General features: G+C 36.8%; 2 pseudogenes; one reads left to right on the top strand and one right to left on the bottom strand.

The window, feature by feature from the left end:
- Positions 1-909: 909 nt before the first annotated feature.
- LOC148539011 (5S ribosomal RNA) lies at positions 910-1028 on the bottom strand (annotated as a pseudogene).
- Positions 1029-9631: 8603 nt separating this feature from the next.
- LOC148539010 (5S ribosomal RNA) lies at positions 9632-9750 on the top strand (annotated as a pseudogene).
- The last annotated feature ends 8736 nt before the right edge of the window (positions 9751-18486 follow it).

Below are 18486 nucleotides of genomic sequence, written 5' to 3'. Positions count from 1 at the left end.
TACTCCTTCCTTGCTGTGTATCGCGTCGCGTCACTTCCGCCCTTGTTATTCGTGCATCGCGGTCCTTCCGCCCTTACTTGAGCAGTTCACTACATCACTTCCTCCTCCGTTGTCAACGTCCCCATTGCGCGCTATGCCTCCTCCTTCCTTGTGCAGGATAGGACCTTTTATCCACTCGTCCGCCTGTCACGTGTGTCACGTCCAGCGTCAAAGCATCTCCAGTTTCTGGCGGCCTCCATCTTTGTACTCTAAATGTCTCCTTTGCCAGCGGCCATCTTGCTACTCTCATAAGTTCCATTTTCTTTGCCATATTTATGCTCCCATCTGCATCATGTTATTTATAATCCTGGGGATAGTAGTTTAGTTATTATTTCCTATATGGAATAATGGATGACAATATTAGTTTAAATATATATAACCAGCCATATGCTTGGACTCTAAAAAATGATGAGAGATTGTGACAGTTTCTAATTATTCTCCACACCTATTCAGAATCATAACTAGAATTCAAACAACTCCATAAATAAATAAATATCACATATATTGATGTATAATGTAAACTTATATGTGGACACTAGTAAAAAATCCTAAAATCATACTATTGGGGACTAATATAGTACATCCTTAAAAAATAATAAGTAATGATGATATTAAAAATTCTTCTTAAAAAAATGGTGGATGGCAATCTTCTTTAGGGATTTTATAGTTCATATGCATATATATATATGCATATATATATATATAGTCTTTTCACTCTGTAGGGTCAATTGGTTCTTATGTGAGTCTTGAAACATGTAATCGATATTGTTGCATTCTGGAAATTCTTACTCCCATCTTCGGATTTATAAATCAGAGAATTCTTCTTAGGTCGTATGTCTTGGGGGATTCATGCTTATATGTCACATAAAGATACTACCGTACCTGGTCTTCCATAGAGGTTTCCCATCCAAGTACTAACCAGGCCCAATGGTGCTTAGCTTCCAAGATCAGACGAGATTGGGCGCTCTAACCCAGGTATGACGGTAGGTTATATTAGGACCTAACATGAAATCCCTTTTATCTTTTTCATCTTCATTAAAGAAATGGTGCTATCTCATAATTATCGTTAAATCCTCTAGGAGTCATAGTGTCCAATTCGAAAATCCAGAACATCTCACGTTTGGATAATTTATTTGCAAGATCTCCTCCTCTCTCTCCCAATTCCACATGTTCTATAGCTTTGAACGTTAGGTCATCTGGATCCGATCTATGGTGTGAAATAAAGTGTCTTGACACCATATGAGTCTCCACCTTGTTCTTGATATTCCTTATATGTTCTTGTATACGAAGTTTTAAAGGTCGTTTGGTCTTTCCTACGTATTTTATTCCACATGAACATTCCAAGAGGTAAATGACTGAAGTTGAATTGCAATTAAGATGTTGTTTAATTTTGTATTCCTTGGTATTTGCAGAATTACTGAAGTTTTTTCTCTGCCGATGTAAAAATTTGCATATATTGCACTTGCCACATTTGTAACTCCCTGGACAGTTATGGATAATGTTGGATTTTGAAATATTAATATCACTTAACATACTAGGTGCTAGAGAATCTTTGAGATTCCTTGCCTTTCTGAATACAATGGGGGGTCTGGGTGGTAGAATTTCTTTTAAGACTGGATCCATTAGAAGGATCTTCCAATGCTTATTAAGGGAAATCTTAATGTCTCTCTCCTGTGCGTTATATGTTGTGATGAATGGGATGATATTCTTCTCTTCCTCTTCCACATTCTTATATTCCAATAACATATTCCTCTCCATGGTATCCATTTTCTCCTTTGCTTCCAATAATAACCTTGGAGGATATTCTTTCTCTAAAAATCGATTTGTATATGTTTGGATTTGCTCGTTACATGTTTGTGTTTCACTGCAATTTCTTTTTATTCTGTGAAATTGTGAGTACGGAATATTCTCTTTCCATCTTCTTAGATGTCCGCTCTTAAAATGAAGATAACTATTGGTATCTACTTCCTTTATGAAGTTCTTTGTAATGATCGTGTTTTCTTCTCCACGTAGAACCAAATCCAGAAATTCAATAGTACTCTTATTTATTTTCGATGTGAATTTCAAATTCATATTATTCTCTGAAATGTGATTTAAAAACAATTGGAAATCTTCCTCCAACCCTTCCCATATTATCAGAATATCATCTATATATCTCTTAAAAAATATGATGTTATTTCTAAATGGATTATTTTCATAGACATAATTCTTTTCCCAACATCCCATAAAAAGATTGGCAAAGCTAGGGGCAAAAGTTGTCCCCATAGCAGTGCCACAAATTTGCCGATAAAATTGGTGTAAAAATTTAAAATAATTATGATCCAGAATAAAAGACATTAAATCACATAAAAATTCTTTGTGTGTAGTGCTCATTGTTGGGTCCACTTCAAAATATTCTCTACAAGCATTGATCCCTTTACCATGTTCAATACATGTGTATAAGGATTGAACATCAATTGTGACCCATGAATAAGTTGCTTTCCATTCCATCCCTTTTAAAATTTGTAATAAATTAGTAGTGTCTTTTAAATACGATTGAAGTTCTTTCACATATTTACATAAAAAAATTTCCACATATTCAGACAGGTGTGAAGTTAACGAATCTATTCCTGCGATGATGGGTCTTCCTGGGGGATTTTCCAAAGACTTATGAATTTTTGGTAGAAAATAAAATATGGGGGTTGTAGGATTGGTCTGTAGGAGATATTGGAACTCCTCCTTGGTTAAAATGCCATTATGTAGTCCATATACTAAGAGTCTCCTTAACTCATCCACATATTTCTCCAAAGGATCACAATCGAGTGGTACATAGGAATTACTGTCACCTAATAACCTATGAGATTCCTTAATATATTGTGATCTATCCATAATGACCAATCCCCCCCCCCTTGTCAGCTTGTTTAATGACAATATCCTTGTTGTTTTGTAAGTTTTTTAAGGCTTCTTTTTCTTTATTTTTCAGATTCTGTTTATTATTGTGTTTCAGATTGCCTTCACATAAGTCTTTCTTAACTAAGTCATAAAAAACATTAAGATGATGTCCTTTCGATTCGAGTGGATAATACTTTGATTTACCCTTTAGTCCTGACTTGGAAGCATTCTCCTGAAAATTCTTAATCACTGCGTCATCTTTTCTTACAAAGTGTCTTTTTAATGTCAAGTTTCTTATAAATTTGTTGAGATCAATGAAGGTCTGGAACCTATTCATATTACTTGATGGAGCAAATGTCAGCCCTTTGTTCAATAATGACACTTCATGTTTAGATAAGATGTGTTTCGATAGATTAAAGATCCCTCTTTCCTTGGGGTCTACATCAGGTTCCTCCTTTTGTAATTTCTTCCTCCTGCCTCCTCGTATCCCTCTTCGTCTCTTACCCTTCTTTTCATAGGGGATGCCAATTTCGTGGTTTCCCTGAAGAAGGTTTTCCTTGGATTCATTGAATTGTGGTCTGGTCCTGGGGATAAAAAATGATCTGAATCGCTATTTGAATCAAATCTTTGAAGTGTTGAAAACCGGTTCTTTGTGTGGTATGTTCTATAGTTGGGTTGTTCATTCATAACATCATCCCTTTTAAAACTTTGTTTTCTTCTAGATGGAACTGTTCTCCAAGTGGTTGTTTCTTGTCTGGGATTATGTAATGACTGTTGTCCAACCGATTTATTGAATCTACTCCAATTCTTGACTTTATTGGAGTCATAATCTTGTTTGTCCCTAATAAATTTCCTCTCTTTCCCTTTCATGACATCCTCTTCAATACGGTCAAGTTTGCGTGATAAAACTTTCTCGTTAATATTGTATTCCCCATTATCCTTGAATTTCTCCATATGTGTTTCTTTTTGTTTTATCTCAAGTTCCAATTCTGACATTATATTTTTCTTTTCCATAATAATTAATTTCATCAAATCCATGGAACAATTATGTAAAATTTTGTCCCATTTATCCATAAATTCTGATTTATCTAAACCAAAGGTTGGATTTTTTAATAGTCTCAAACCTCTTGGAATTCTATTAACTGATATGTAATGTTCAAGACCCTTGATGTCCCACCATGCCTTGATCTCTTTAGTGAGAGATTTCTCCATCTCCCAAAACAGGTTATCTAAATTTTCGGTTGGAATACTCTCTTGTAGTAAAACATGGTCCTCATTAAATATTTTCTGGCATAAATCACTCCTTTTGTTTAGACGTTCATTGTTTCTGTACATCTTTGTACGTTTATCTGTTTGGGACTCCTCCAAAAGGCTGCTGTATTCAATAACCAAAGTTTACGTGCAGCAGAAGATCACAGCGCCAGTTGGGTGCAAATCCCTCAATGTGGTATTTTTATCAGTTGTGTGTCTATTGTCTCACACTAAAAATTTGTAATAATGTGACACTATTAAAATGCACCCCCAAAAATGTGTGAGTGTCAGCTCAACCAGCAAAATAATGTAACAGTGGTGATCTATTACATATACAAACAAATAGAAAATACAAGGAGCTGGTATAGAGCGCCTACTGTGCTTATATAACTTATTATAAAGTGCTAACAATATAAAGTGATATCGTGCAATAAAAGTGCTAATGCCAGGATAGTAATATCAAATTATCATTATCCTCAAATATTTATGCAATTTATTATATATAAAATATAACTTATAAAATAACAACGGTCTATATGACTAAAGTGCTATTGCAGAGATCCTTCAAGGATCATAAACTAAATTAACAATCATAACATTCCATAAACATGTGCAAAAAATGCATAAATAATTTAAAATGTGAATCAATAAAAGTGCAAAAATTCATTTAAAATAACATGAATTAGTTTTAATCAGACACAACAATAGATATCCTCCTACATGAAGGATAAATGACATAAAAACACATAAAACCAAGGACAAAAATGTGTATATATAAAAAAGGACTATAGATTTATCAGAATAAATAGGAATAAAAATCGTAGCTTATCTGATAAAAATGGCAAGTTCATGAATGGAAAGATAATAGCAGCCTCCAACGCGTTTCGTCCGTATCCTGGACTTCTTCAAGGGATATTTTAGCTCCTGTGGGGTATCCAATATTTATACCCCTTCTAATAATGACAAACAAGAATTGACAGAGCTCCTTAGTGACATCACTTCCGGTTTTCTAAACAGTTCCTCTCTATTAAAGTGGAGTAACCACTTAGCATCACATTAGGCCATTTCCTTTATTAAAACATTGTTAAATTGGAAGTCTGTTTCCTAAATATAAATTATTTGCTAGCATATTACTCCTTCCTTGCTGTGTATCGCGTCGCGTCACTTCCGCCCTTGTTATTCGTGCATCGCGGTCCTTCCGCCCTTACTTGAGCAGTTCACTACATCACTTCCTCCTCCGTTGTCAACGTCCCCATTGCGCGCTATGCCTCCTCCTTCCTTGTGCAGGATAGGACCTTTACTCCACTTTAATAGAGAGGAACTGTTTAGAAAACCGGAAGTGATGTCACTAAGGAGCTCTGTCAATTCTTGTTTGTCATTATTAGAAGGGGTATAAATATTGGATACCCCACAGGAGCTAAAATATCCCTTGAAGAAGTCCAGGATACGGACGAAACGCGTTGGAGGCTGCTATTATCTTTCCATTCATGAACTTGCCATTTTTATCAGATAAGCTACGATTTTTATTCCTATTTATTCTGATAAATCTATAGTCCTTTTCTATATATACACATTTTTGTCCTTGGTTTTATGTGTTTTTATGTCATTTATCCTTCATGTAGGAGGATATCTATTGTTGTGTCTGATTAAAACTAATTCATGTTATTTTAAATGAATTTTTGCACTTTTATTGATTCACATTTTAAATTATTTATGCATTTTTTGCACATGTTTATGGAATGTTATGATTGTTAATTTAGTTTATGATCCTTGAAGGATCTCTGCAATAGCACTTTAGTCATATAGACCGTTGTTATTTTATAAGTTATATTTTATATATAATAAATTGCATAAATATTTGAGGATAATGATAATTTGATATTACTATCCTGGCATTAGCAATTTTATTGCACGATATCACTTTATATTGTTAGCACTTTATAATAAGTTATATAAGCACAGTAGGCGCTCTATACCAGCTCCTTGTATTTTCTATTTGTTTGTATATGTAATAGATCACCACTGTTACATTATTTTGCTGGTTGAGCTGACACTCACACATTTTTGGGGGTGCATTTTAATAGTGTCACATTATTACAAATTTTTAGTGTGAGACAATAGACACACAACTGATAAAAATACCACATTGAGGGATTTGCACCCAACTGGCGCTGTGATCTTCTGCTGCACGTAAACTTTGGTTATTGAATACAGCAGCCTTTTGGAGGAGTCCCAAACAGATAAACGTACAAAGATGTACAGAAACAATGAACGTCTAAACAAAAGGAGTGATTTATGCCAGAAAATATTTAATGAGGACCATGTTTTACTACAAGAGAGTATTCCAACCGAAAATTTAGATAACCTGTTTTGGGAGATGGAGAAATCTCTCACTAAAGAGATCAAGGCATGGTGGGACATCAAGGGTCTTGAACATTACATATCAGTTAATAGAATTCCAAGAGGTTTGAGACTATTAAAAAATCCAACCTTTGGTTTAGATAAATCAGAATTTATGGATAAATGGGACAAAATTTTACATAATTGTTCCATGGATTTGATGAAATTAATTATTATGGAAAAGAAAAATATAATGTCAGAATTGGAACTTGAGATAAAACAAAAAGAAACACATATGGAGAAATTCAAGGATAATGGGGAATACAATATTAACGAGAAAGTTTTATCACGCAAACTTGACCGTATTGAAGAGGATGTCATGAAAGGGAAAGAGAGGAAATTTATTAGGGACAAACAAGATTATGACTCCAATAAAGTCAAGAATTGGAGTAGATTCAATAAATCGGTTGGACAACAGTCATTACATAATCCCAGACAAGAAACAACCACTTGGAGAACAGTTCCATCTAGAAGAAAACAAAGTTTTAAAAGGGATGATGTTATGAATGAACAACCCAACTATAGAACATACCACACAAAGAACCGGTTTTCAACACTTCAAAGATTTGATTCAAATAGCGATTCAGATCATTTTTTATCCCCAGGACCAGACCACAATTCAATGAATCCAAGGAAAACCTTCTTCAGGGAAACCACGAAATTGGCATCCCCTATGAAAAGAAGGGTAAGAGACGAAGAGGGATACGAGGAGGCAGGAGGAAGAAATTACAAAAGGAGGAACCTGATGTAGACCCCAAGGAAAGAGGGATCTTTAATCTATCGAAACACATCTTATCTAAACATGAAGTGTCATTATTGAACAAAGGGCTGACATTTGCTCCATCAAGTAATATGAATAGGTTCCAGACCTTCATTGATCTCAACAAATTTATAAGAAACTTGACATTAAAAAGACACTTTGTAAGAAAAGATGACGCAGTGATTAAGAATTTTCAGGAGAATGCTTCCAAGTCAGGACTAAAGGGTAAATCAAAGTATTATCCACTCGAATCGAAAGGACATCATCTTAATGTTTTTTATGACTTAGTTAAGAAAGACTTATGTGAAGGCAATCTGAAACACAATAATAAACAGAATCTGAAAAATAAAGAAAAAGAAGCCTTAAAAAACTTACAAAACAACAAGGATATTGTCATTAAACAAGCTGACAAGGGGGGGGGATTGGTCATTATGGATAGATCACAATATATTAAGGAATCTCATAGGTTATTAGGTGACAGTAATTCCTATGTACCACTCGATTGTGATCCTTTGGAGAAATATGTGGATGAGTTAAGGAGACTCTTAGTATATGGACTACATAATGGCATTTTAACCAAGGAGGAGTTCCAATATCTCCTACAGACCAATCCTACAACCCCCATATTTTATTTTCTACCAAAAATTCATAAGTCTTTGGAAAATCCCCCAGGAAGACCCATCATCGCAGGAATAGATTCGTTAACTTCACACCTGTCTGAATATGTGGACATTTTTTTATGTAAATATGTGAAAGAACTTCAATCGTATTTAAAAGACACTACTAATTTATTACAAATTTTAAAAGGGATGGAATGGAAAGCAACTTATTCATGGGTCACAATTGATGTTCAATCCTTATACACATGTATTGAACATGGTAAAGGGATCAATGCTTGTAGAGAATATTTTGAAGTGGACCCAACAATGAGCACTACACACAAAGAATTTTTATGTGATTTAATGTCTTTTATTCTGGATCATAATTATTTTAAATTTTTACACCAATTTTATCGGCAAATTTGCGGCACTGCTATGGGGACAACTTTTGCCCCTAGCTTTGCCAATCTTTTTATGGGATGTTGGGAAAAGAATTATGTCTATGAAAATAATCCATTTAGAAATAACATCATATTTTTTAAGAGATATATAGATGATATTCTGATAATATGGGAAGGGTTGGAGGAAGATTTCCAATTGTTTTTAAATCACATTTCAGAGAATAATATGAATTTGAAATTCACATCGAAAATAAATAAGAGTACTATTGAATTTCTGGATTTGGTTCTACGTGGAGAAGAAAACACGATCATTACAAAGAACTTCATAAAGGAAGTAGATACCAATAGTTATCTTCATTTTAAGAGCGGACATCTAAGAAGATGGAAAGAGAATATTCCGTACTCACAATTTCACAGAATAAAAAGAAATTGCAGTGAAACACAAACATGTAACGAGCAAATCCAAACATATACAAATCGATTTTTAGAGAAAGAATATCCTCCAAGGTTATTATTGGAAGCAAAGGAGAAAATGGATACCATGGAGAGGAATATGTTATTGGAATATAAGAATGTGGAAGAGGAAGAGAAGAATATCATCCCATTCATCACAACATATAACGCACAGGAGAGAGACATTAAGATTTCCCTTAATAAGCATTGGAAGATCCTTCTAATGGATCCAGTCTTAAAAGAAATTCTACCACCCAGACCCCCCATTGTATTCAGAAAGGCAAGGAATCTCAAAGATTCTCTAGCACCTAGTATGTTAAGTGATATTAATATTTCAAAATCCAACATTATCCATAACTGTCCAGGGAGTTACAAATGTGGCAAGTGCAATATATGCAAATTTTTACATCGGCAGAGAAAAAACTTCAGTAATTCTGCAAATACCAAGGAATACAAAATTAAACAACATCTTAATTGCAATTCAACTTCAGTCATTTACCTCTTGGAATGTTCATGTGGAATAAAATACGTAGGAAAGACCAAACGACCTTTAAAACTTCGTATACAAGAACATATAAGGAATATCAAGAACAAGGTGGAGACTCATATGGTGTCAAGACACTTTATTTCACACCATAGATCGGATCCAGATGACCTAACGTTCAAAGCTATAGAACATGTGGAATTGGGAGAGAGAGGAGGAGATCTTGCAAATAAATTATCCAAACGTGAGATGTTCTGGATTTTCGAATTGGACACTATGACTCCTAGAGGATTTAACGATAATTATGAGATAGCACCATTTCTTTAATGAAGATGAAAAAGATAAAAGGGATTTCATGTTAGGTCCTAATATAACCTACCGTCATACCTGGGTTAGAGCGCCCAATCTCGTCTGATCTTGGAAGCTAAGCACCATTGGGCCTGGTTAGTACTTGGATGGGAAACCTCTATGGAAGACCAGGTACGGTAGTATCTTTATGTGACATATAAGCATGAATCCCCCAAGACATACGACCTAAGAAGAATTCTCTGATTTATAAATCCGAAGATGGGAGTAAGAATTTCCAGAATGCAACAATATCGATTACATGTTTCAAGACTCACATAAGAACCAATTGACCCTACAGAGTGAAAAGACTATATATATATATATGCATATATATATATGCATATGAACTATAAAATCCCTAAAGAAGATTGCCATCCACCATTTTTTTAAGAAGAATTTTTAATATCATCATTACTTATTATTTTTTAAGGATGTACTATATTAGTCCCCAATAGTATGATTTTAGGATTTTTTACTAGTGTCCACATATAAGTTTACATTATACATCAATATATGTGATATTTATTTATTTATGGAGTTGTTTGAATTCTAGTTATGATTCTGAATAGGTGTGGAGAATAATTAGAAACTGTCACAATCTCTCATCATTTTTTAGAGTCCAAGCATATGGCTGGTTATATATATTTAAACTAATATTGTCATCCATTATTCCATATAGGAAATAATAACTAAACTACTATCCCCAGGATTATAAATAACATGATGCAGATGGGAGCATAAATATGGCAAAGAAAATGGAACTTATGAGAGTAGCAAGATGGCCGCGGGCAAAGGAGACATTTAGAGTACAAAGATGGAGGCCGCCAGAAACTGGAGATGCTTTGACGCTGGACGTGACACACGTGACAGGCGGACGAGTGGATAAAAGGTCCTATCCTGCACAAGGAAGGAGGAGGCATAGCGCGCAATGGGGACGTTGACAACGGAGGAGGAAGTGATGTAGTGAACTGCTCAAGTAAGGGCGGAAGGACCGCGATGCACGAATAACAAGGGCGGAAGTGACGCGACGCGATACACAGCAAGGAAGGAGTAATATGCTAGCAAATAATTTATATTTAGGAAACAGACTTCCAATTTAACAATGTTTTAATAAAGGAAATGGCCTAATGTGATTCTAAGTGGTTACTCCACTTTAATAGAGAGGAACTGTTTAGAAAACCGGAAGTGATGTCACTAAGGAGCTCTGTCAATTCTTGTTTGTCATTATTAGAAGGGGTATAAATATTGGATACCCCACAGGAGCTAAAATATCCCTTGAAGAAGTCCAGGATACGGACGAAACGCGTTGGAGGCTGCTATTATCTTTCCATTCATGAACTTGCCATTTTTATCAGATAAGCTACGATTTTTATTCCTATTTATTCTGATAAATCTATAGTCCTTTTTTATATATACACATTTTTGCACTTTTATTGATTCACATTTTAAATTATTTATGCATTTTTTGCACATGTTTATGGAATGTTATGATTGTTAATTTAGTTTATGACCCTTGAAGGATCTCTGCAATAGCACTTTAGTCATATAGACCGTTGTTATTTTATAAGTTATATTTTATATATAATAAATTGCATAAATATTTGAGGATAATGATAATTTGATATTACTATCCTGGCATTAGCACTTTTATTGCACGATATCACTTTATATTGTTAGCACTTTATAATAAGTTATATAAGCACAGTAGGCGCTCTATACCAGCTCCTTGTATTTTCTATTTGTTTGTATATGTAATAGATCACCACTGTTACATTATTTTGCTGGTTGAGCTGACACTCACACATTTTTGGGGGTGCATTTTAATAGTGTCACATTATTACAAATTTTTAGTGTGAGACAATAGACACACAACTGATAAAAATACCACATTGAGGGATTTGCACCCAACTGGCGCTGTGATCTTCTGCTGCATATATTAATATATATAAATATATATATATATATATATATATATCCAGTAACTGGTATTATTGATATTACTTCTGTCTGAACTAAGTTAAAAAATGACAGAGAATGGAGTTGTTCTCATCAGAGATGGCCAGTAGATACTTGATGGAATCATAATGTAATCAAAGGCCTCTCCAGCCTATTTTGGAATGTAAATGCTAGTTCCTTTAGGCATACAATGATAGTCAGACTTAAAGACAATGGTTCATTCAAAACACTCGTCTGCACCTCACAGTATGTGTGTGTTTTTCAATTATCTGCCACAGACATACAAAGAACCTGTCTCCTATACACTGGCTAAAAGTTGCATTTTTAAATATATATATGCATTTGTGCGCATCGGCTTGCTTCCGACGCAGAGTAGCGTCCGATTTACTCTTTATCAGCCTACAAACGATTAGATCGGCAGATAATAATTATAAACGATCATAACCAATTATTTGACTTCGACAGTCCACCCTTTGATAGCAAACAATACGCTATCACACTCTTAAATTTATTCAGTCATACACTATGAAATATTATTTAAAGTTATGTTATGGGATGGCGCAATGTGGTCATTAAACCATCAATAATGTGTCCCTGGGAGGGACATAAAACTACCCTTATATGCACACCGCGGATCTCGGAAGATCATGGGAAAGATGTGGGGATGCACCTAACCTATAAAGGAAGTCTTGAAGGGGATAAGGACTTACATTATTTAGGATATTTAAAATAACATATAATAAAACATTTCATGCATGGCCAAATCTATACATCATCTGATGGTACATTCTAGTTCAGGATTGTAATGCAGTTCTTCATTTACCTTAGTATGCATACTATTACTACTAACCACCATCATAATTTAATTCTCCCGGTTTACCTTAGCATTACAATTTCCACACTTCAACACAGCAGGAACACATCTGACACATAAGCCAATTACTAACATGACAACAAATATGAGGATTAGGAGTTTACCTACACTAGCAACCATTTCCTGAACCACTCTCCTAGACCGGAGAACCATTTTACAGGGTTCAACCAAGAGAACCACTCCTACCTTTTCCTCTACCTCAGTCAATGAGGCACTATGGCTCTTGCGAAATTCCCATTACAGCTGCAGAATCTCATCCATCTTCCGGTAAATCACCTCCTTGGGATCACCAGCATTATTTGTGATATAAGTGCAACACTTGACACCAATTTGGGTGGCCAGAGACACACAGTATCCACCAGTAACCGCTGTTAAATAATTTAATACTAGTCTATGTTGCACAAGTTCTTTCTTATAGGCCTGTAGCTCCTTACCAGTGTACCTGAACGTGTCATCATACATCTCGGTGATATTATCTATTAACTTAACCAGGTCTTGGTTGTATCTAAAATTTAAAGTACCCCGAGCGATCCTGGTGGGATCTAATGCTACCAAAATTTGGAAGCCAGTTGTTTCGCTAATCTACTGTGTGGCTGTATGTACATCACCAGGTATCATATTTCTTTTGTCTCTGTGTTCATACTGTGTGTGAAGATATGGTGATGGTGTGTTTTTATGAATACCAAGCATTTCACCATGTGTAAGGGTCATAACCTCTGGGAGTACCCTTCCCAGATAACATAAACCTTCAGAACTCGGAGTGAGCCACTTATACGCTTTCCTTCCACATATAAAATACACATCATCGGGGAGTACATAAGGGATAGAATGCATCATTATCATCGGGCACAATTCTCTAACAAATAATCCTACCCCAGATTTTCCCATTTGGCTGGTACACGTTTTAGGTTGTACAATAACTGCACAGTACTCTTCAGGTACTCTGCCAACCATTACCTTGGTAGAACTAAGTGTATACTTATACCGGAAGTATCCTCCACTGGTAATGTTGCGTATAAGTCCACCATCTATTGGTTCTTTATTAGATCTGTGTGAAAAGGTCATTGTCTGATTTATGAATTCCTACGTTTCTATACACCCTAAATGTCGCTATTTAGCGTTATAGGTCACACAAGAAATAATTGCTTTCCAGACTTGGATTGTGGTTCCAAAGCACAAAAAGATTTTATTCACCAAAAAGCAGATAGTTACATGCTGTGCTCTAAATACAATTAGCGCAAACAAATTATACAATCACAAGGTACAGTCGAATACATACGCATGCGCTCTGGATCCAGATTCCTGGCCTCAACTATGAAACCTCCGTCAACAGCAAAGAAAAGACGACTAACTACCAGATCCAGGGTGCTTGCATATAAACCCTTGCAAAGATAGGCAATACAATAGAACAAGTTGGCATAATCCCATTGGTTCTTCTTCCTGGTTCTTCTGTTACGATACAGTTCATAGGTCAGTTTGTATTGTAATAGTTCAGCCTCCAACAGTTCTTTTTGTGTTCATTTTCCCGCCAAAGAAAAAGTCTAAACTGGCTACATTACAGAGTACATTTCAATGCCTAACTCCCTATGATCCATAATTTTCAAACGCATGTTGCAATTTCCTCGCTGATGGAACCGGAAGTCTGCAAATAAACAGTGGTTTAGAATAGCACCAAACACAGTCTGTTTATCATGTACTAAACCTGAGATCTTGGGAGATCATGGGAAAGATGTGGGGATGCATCTAACCTATAAAGGAAGTCTTGAAGGGGATAGGGACTTACATTATTTAAGATGTTTAAAATAACATTTCATAATACATTTCATGCATGTCTAAATCTATACATCATCTGATTTACATTTTCCACATTTCAACACAGTAGGAACACATTTGATACATGAGCCAATTACTATGATGACAACCAATATGCGGATCAGGAGTTTACCTATGCTAGCAACTATTTCCTGGACCCACTCTCCTAGACCAGAGAACCATTTCACTGTGTTCAAGAATCCCATTCCTCTACCTTCTCTTCTACTTCAGCCACTGAAGCATTATAGTATCGTTTGTGATGTATGTGCAACACTTTACAGCAAATTGGGTGGCCAAAGTTACACAATACCCTCCAGTGACAGCTGTAAAATAATTTAACACTAGCCTATGTTGCACAAGTTCTTTCTTATAAGCTTGTAACTCCCTACCTGTATACCTAAACATGTCATCATACATCTCTGTGATATCTATTAATTTAGCAAGATCTTGGATATATCTAAAATTTTGTGTACCCCGAGCGATCCTGGTGGGATCCAATGCGACTAAAACTTGAAAGCCAGTTGTTTCACTAATCAATTGTGTGGCTTTATGTACATCACCAGGTATCATGTTTCTCTTATCACAGTGTTCGTACTGTGTGTGAAGATATGGTGATGGTGTGTCTTTATGAATACCAAACATTTCACCATGTGTAAGGGTCATAATCTCTGGGAGTACTCCTCCCAGATAACACAAACCTTCGGAACTCGGAGAGAGCCACTTATACGCTTTCCTTCCACATATAAAATATACATCATCGGGGAGAACATAAGGAATTATCGTCATACACATTTCCCTAGCGAGTGATCCTATTTCAGGTTCTCCCATTTGACTCATACAAGTTTCTGGTTGTAATACCTTGGCACAATACCCTTCTGGTACCCTACCAACCATTTCTTTGGTGGAACTTAGTGTATATTTATACCGGAAGTGTCTTCCACCTAGTCTAATTGTGCGTAGAAGTTCAAGATTTATAGGTTCACTATCAGCTCTTAGTGAGAAGGTCATCGTCTGGTTATTCCCCGTCACCTCCCAACTTCCTGGTTTATTGAAGTTGGTGATGTTCAAACATAAAAGTGATTTATCTACTTGGTACTGAGGTGGTTTGGACTTAAGAAATTTTCCATCCAGTGCATCCCCTCTTTGTAATTCTAAAACCTCTGAGACATTCAATGGAAATGGCACTAACTCTACATTATGCTGTCCTTGAGGCACGTGAGAGCACACCCAACAGTTAGTTTGGTTTAAAACTTTACCCACCATGGTATGATAATCCTCTAAAGGATACCCACCCCACAATGGGTTATACTTAGGCTGGCACCGTTGGATGCATCTCTCATTGACTACGGACCCACAAAACTCACACATACAATAATCCTCAGACGATAGACCTTCACACTGTCCCCGAGTTTCCAGATTAACAGATCTCTTAACAATTACTGTACTGGGTTTGGTCAGATACTCCCCCGATTGGTTTGGCACTCCTTCTCCGAACTCCACTCCATCCATATCACCATCAGCTCCCCGCTCCGTCCTCTGTCCTCCATCACAGAAACCAGAGATCCCGAAACAACCAAAGATAATGAGAACTCTGGGAGAAAACACAAAGATAACCACAGGAGACCACTCCATTGCTGAAAATAATGATCTACAAATTTCTTTAGCTCAGGTATCTCACTGTAGCCTTTAACCCTCCCAGAACAGACTCACAATTGACAGGTCTACGTTATCTGTCTCGATTCTGCCTTGTTGACCTTCTTACAGTGAGTGGAATGGACCCAGGTATCTCTCTCTGCTACTTTCAAGGAAGTCGTACTCGTCAGCAACACTTGATACGGACTTTCCCACCGGTCTGTCAAACAACCTGAACGCAAGAAATTTCTGATCATAACATATTCTCCAGGTTCAACATCATGACAGTTTGTTTCAGGCATATCATGTGACAACAATTTCAGTTTCTGCTGTTGTTGCTTTAACTATTTACTCAATGTTATAAGATATCTTACAGTAACCTCGTTATTACTTTCCAAATCTTCCTGCGGACTTATAATCAAATGAGGTTATCTACCAAACAGTATTTCAAAGAGGGACAGATTGAGAGGGGGTCTAGGAGTTGTCCTGATACTATGAAGGACAAGTGGTAGTGCTCTGGCCAACTCAGTCCAGTTTCTGCCATGATCTTACTTAATTTATTTTTAATAGTACCGTTCATCCTCTCCACCTTGGCACTGGCTTGCGGTCGGTAGGGGGTGAGAAGTCTACTATTAATACCCATTAACTTACACATGTTTTGGAAGATATCACCTGTGAAATGAGTACCTCTGTCACTTTCGATAATTCTAGGGACACCGTATCTGCATACAAATTCCTGAACTATTTTCTTAGCAGTAAATGCAGCAGTATTAGTGGCAGCTGGATATGCCTCTACCCAATTAGAAAACACACCTTCCACCAGCGACTCACCTCTCTCCACCCTTTGTGCATCCTGTGGCACATATGGTAAATACGTTGCTGGGTTTAACGTACTGCACTGCTTAATGGTGATGTTTGCAGGTGCTATTAGGGCTAGTTCCCATTTTGTGAACCTAGCTTAGGAGACATGTCTGGTTTGGGCAGAATTTAGCAAAGCAGATACAGCATGGGGAGTATAGACAATCATATCATGGCCTAATACTACATCCTCACTCTTACTGACCAATAGAGCAGTTGCTGCTACACTTCTTAAACACGTTGGGAGTGATCTTGCCAATTGTGTCCAATTGTGCACTGTAGTAAGCAACGGGCCTACTGGCATCACCATGTTTTTGTGTGAAGACACCTGCTGCACAACCATTAGCTTCCGTACAGTACAAATCAAAAGGTTTTTCATAATCAGGTATTCCCAATGCAGGTGCTCTTGTCAGACTATCCTTAAGGTTAAGGAAAGCCTGCTCTGTTTCTTCTGTGTGTATGACATGATCGGGCTTTGAGGAAGAGACTAAGTCATGTAATGGCAAGACCAAAATAGAAACTGGGATCCACATTCTGCAGTATCCACACATTCCCAAGAAGGTACGGATTTGCTGTTGGTTCTGCGGCAGTGTCATGGTCTGTATGGCTTGGATTCTGTCAGTGGTCAGATGTCGTAACCCCTGGGTTAGGCAATGTCCCAAGTATTTAACCCTGGAGTGGCATGGCTGTAGTTTGTCCTTAGCAACCTTGTGTCCTGTTTGTGAGAGATGAAGCAATAAAAGTTTAGTATCATTTAAACATGACATAAACGAATCAGAACACAACAATAAATTGTCCACATATTGTATTAGAACAGATCCATTGGCAGGTTGAAAAGATTGTAAACAGTCATGTAAGGCCTGGGAGAAGATACTGGGGCTGTCTATGAAGCCCTGGGGCAATCGTTTCCATGTGTATTGTACCCCCCTGTATCTAAATGCAAATAGGTACTGACAGTCAGGATGAAGAGGGACAGAGAAGAAAGCAGAACAGAGGTCAATGACAGTGAAATGGGTTGCATTTGGTGGGATCTGCATGAGAATGACAGCTGGATTCGGCACTACGGGAAATTGGCTCTCTACTACCTTATTAACCCCTCTGAGGTCCTGTACCAGCCTATAACCCCTCCCACCACTCTTTTTCACAGGAAAGATGGGACTGTTGGCTACACTCGCTGTACGGACTAAATTTCCCTGTTGTAATAATCACTCAATTATGGGATAAACCCCTATCTCTACCTCCTGTTTTAATGGGTACTGGGGAATTTTTGGAGCTTGCCTACTACTTTTTAAATTTACCATTACGGGAGCTACATTTGCCATCAATCTAGTGTCCTGTCCATCTTTGGTATAGAGGGACCCCGGTATCTGAGATAACATTTGTTCTACTTGAGATGGATTTTTATCTGAAACAGTAGAGTGAAACATTAACCTTTGGGGAGTGTCCAGTATATCCCTCACCTTGTACGCAACTCTCTCTGGGAAAATATACCATCAGGGGTACAATAAATGACACGTTTCATTTTACATAACAAATCCCTTCCCAGTAAGTTAGTAGGAGCCGCTGCTGCCAGGAGAAAAGCATGCCTGGTATGCAATGGACCTATAGTAACCTCTGCAGATTTGGTTAAAGGATAATGTTGCACTTTACCCGTTACACCCATTGCTGGTACTGTTTCGCTGGTCACCTGTAAATTAGCTGGAGATTTTATCACTGATCTGGTCGCCCCTGTGTCTGCAAGAAAAGAA

This window comes from Taudactylus pleione, unplaced genomic scaffold (assembly GCF_031769625.1).
Source record: "Taudactylus pleione unplaced genomic scaffold, aTauple2 ptg000032l, whole genome shotgun sequence".
NCBI classification, from domain to species: Eukaryota; Metazoa; Chordata; class Amphibia; order Anura; family Myobatrachidae; genus Taudactylus; species Taudactylus pleione.
This window is presented reverse-complemented; position numbering and strand designations above follow the sequence as displayed.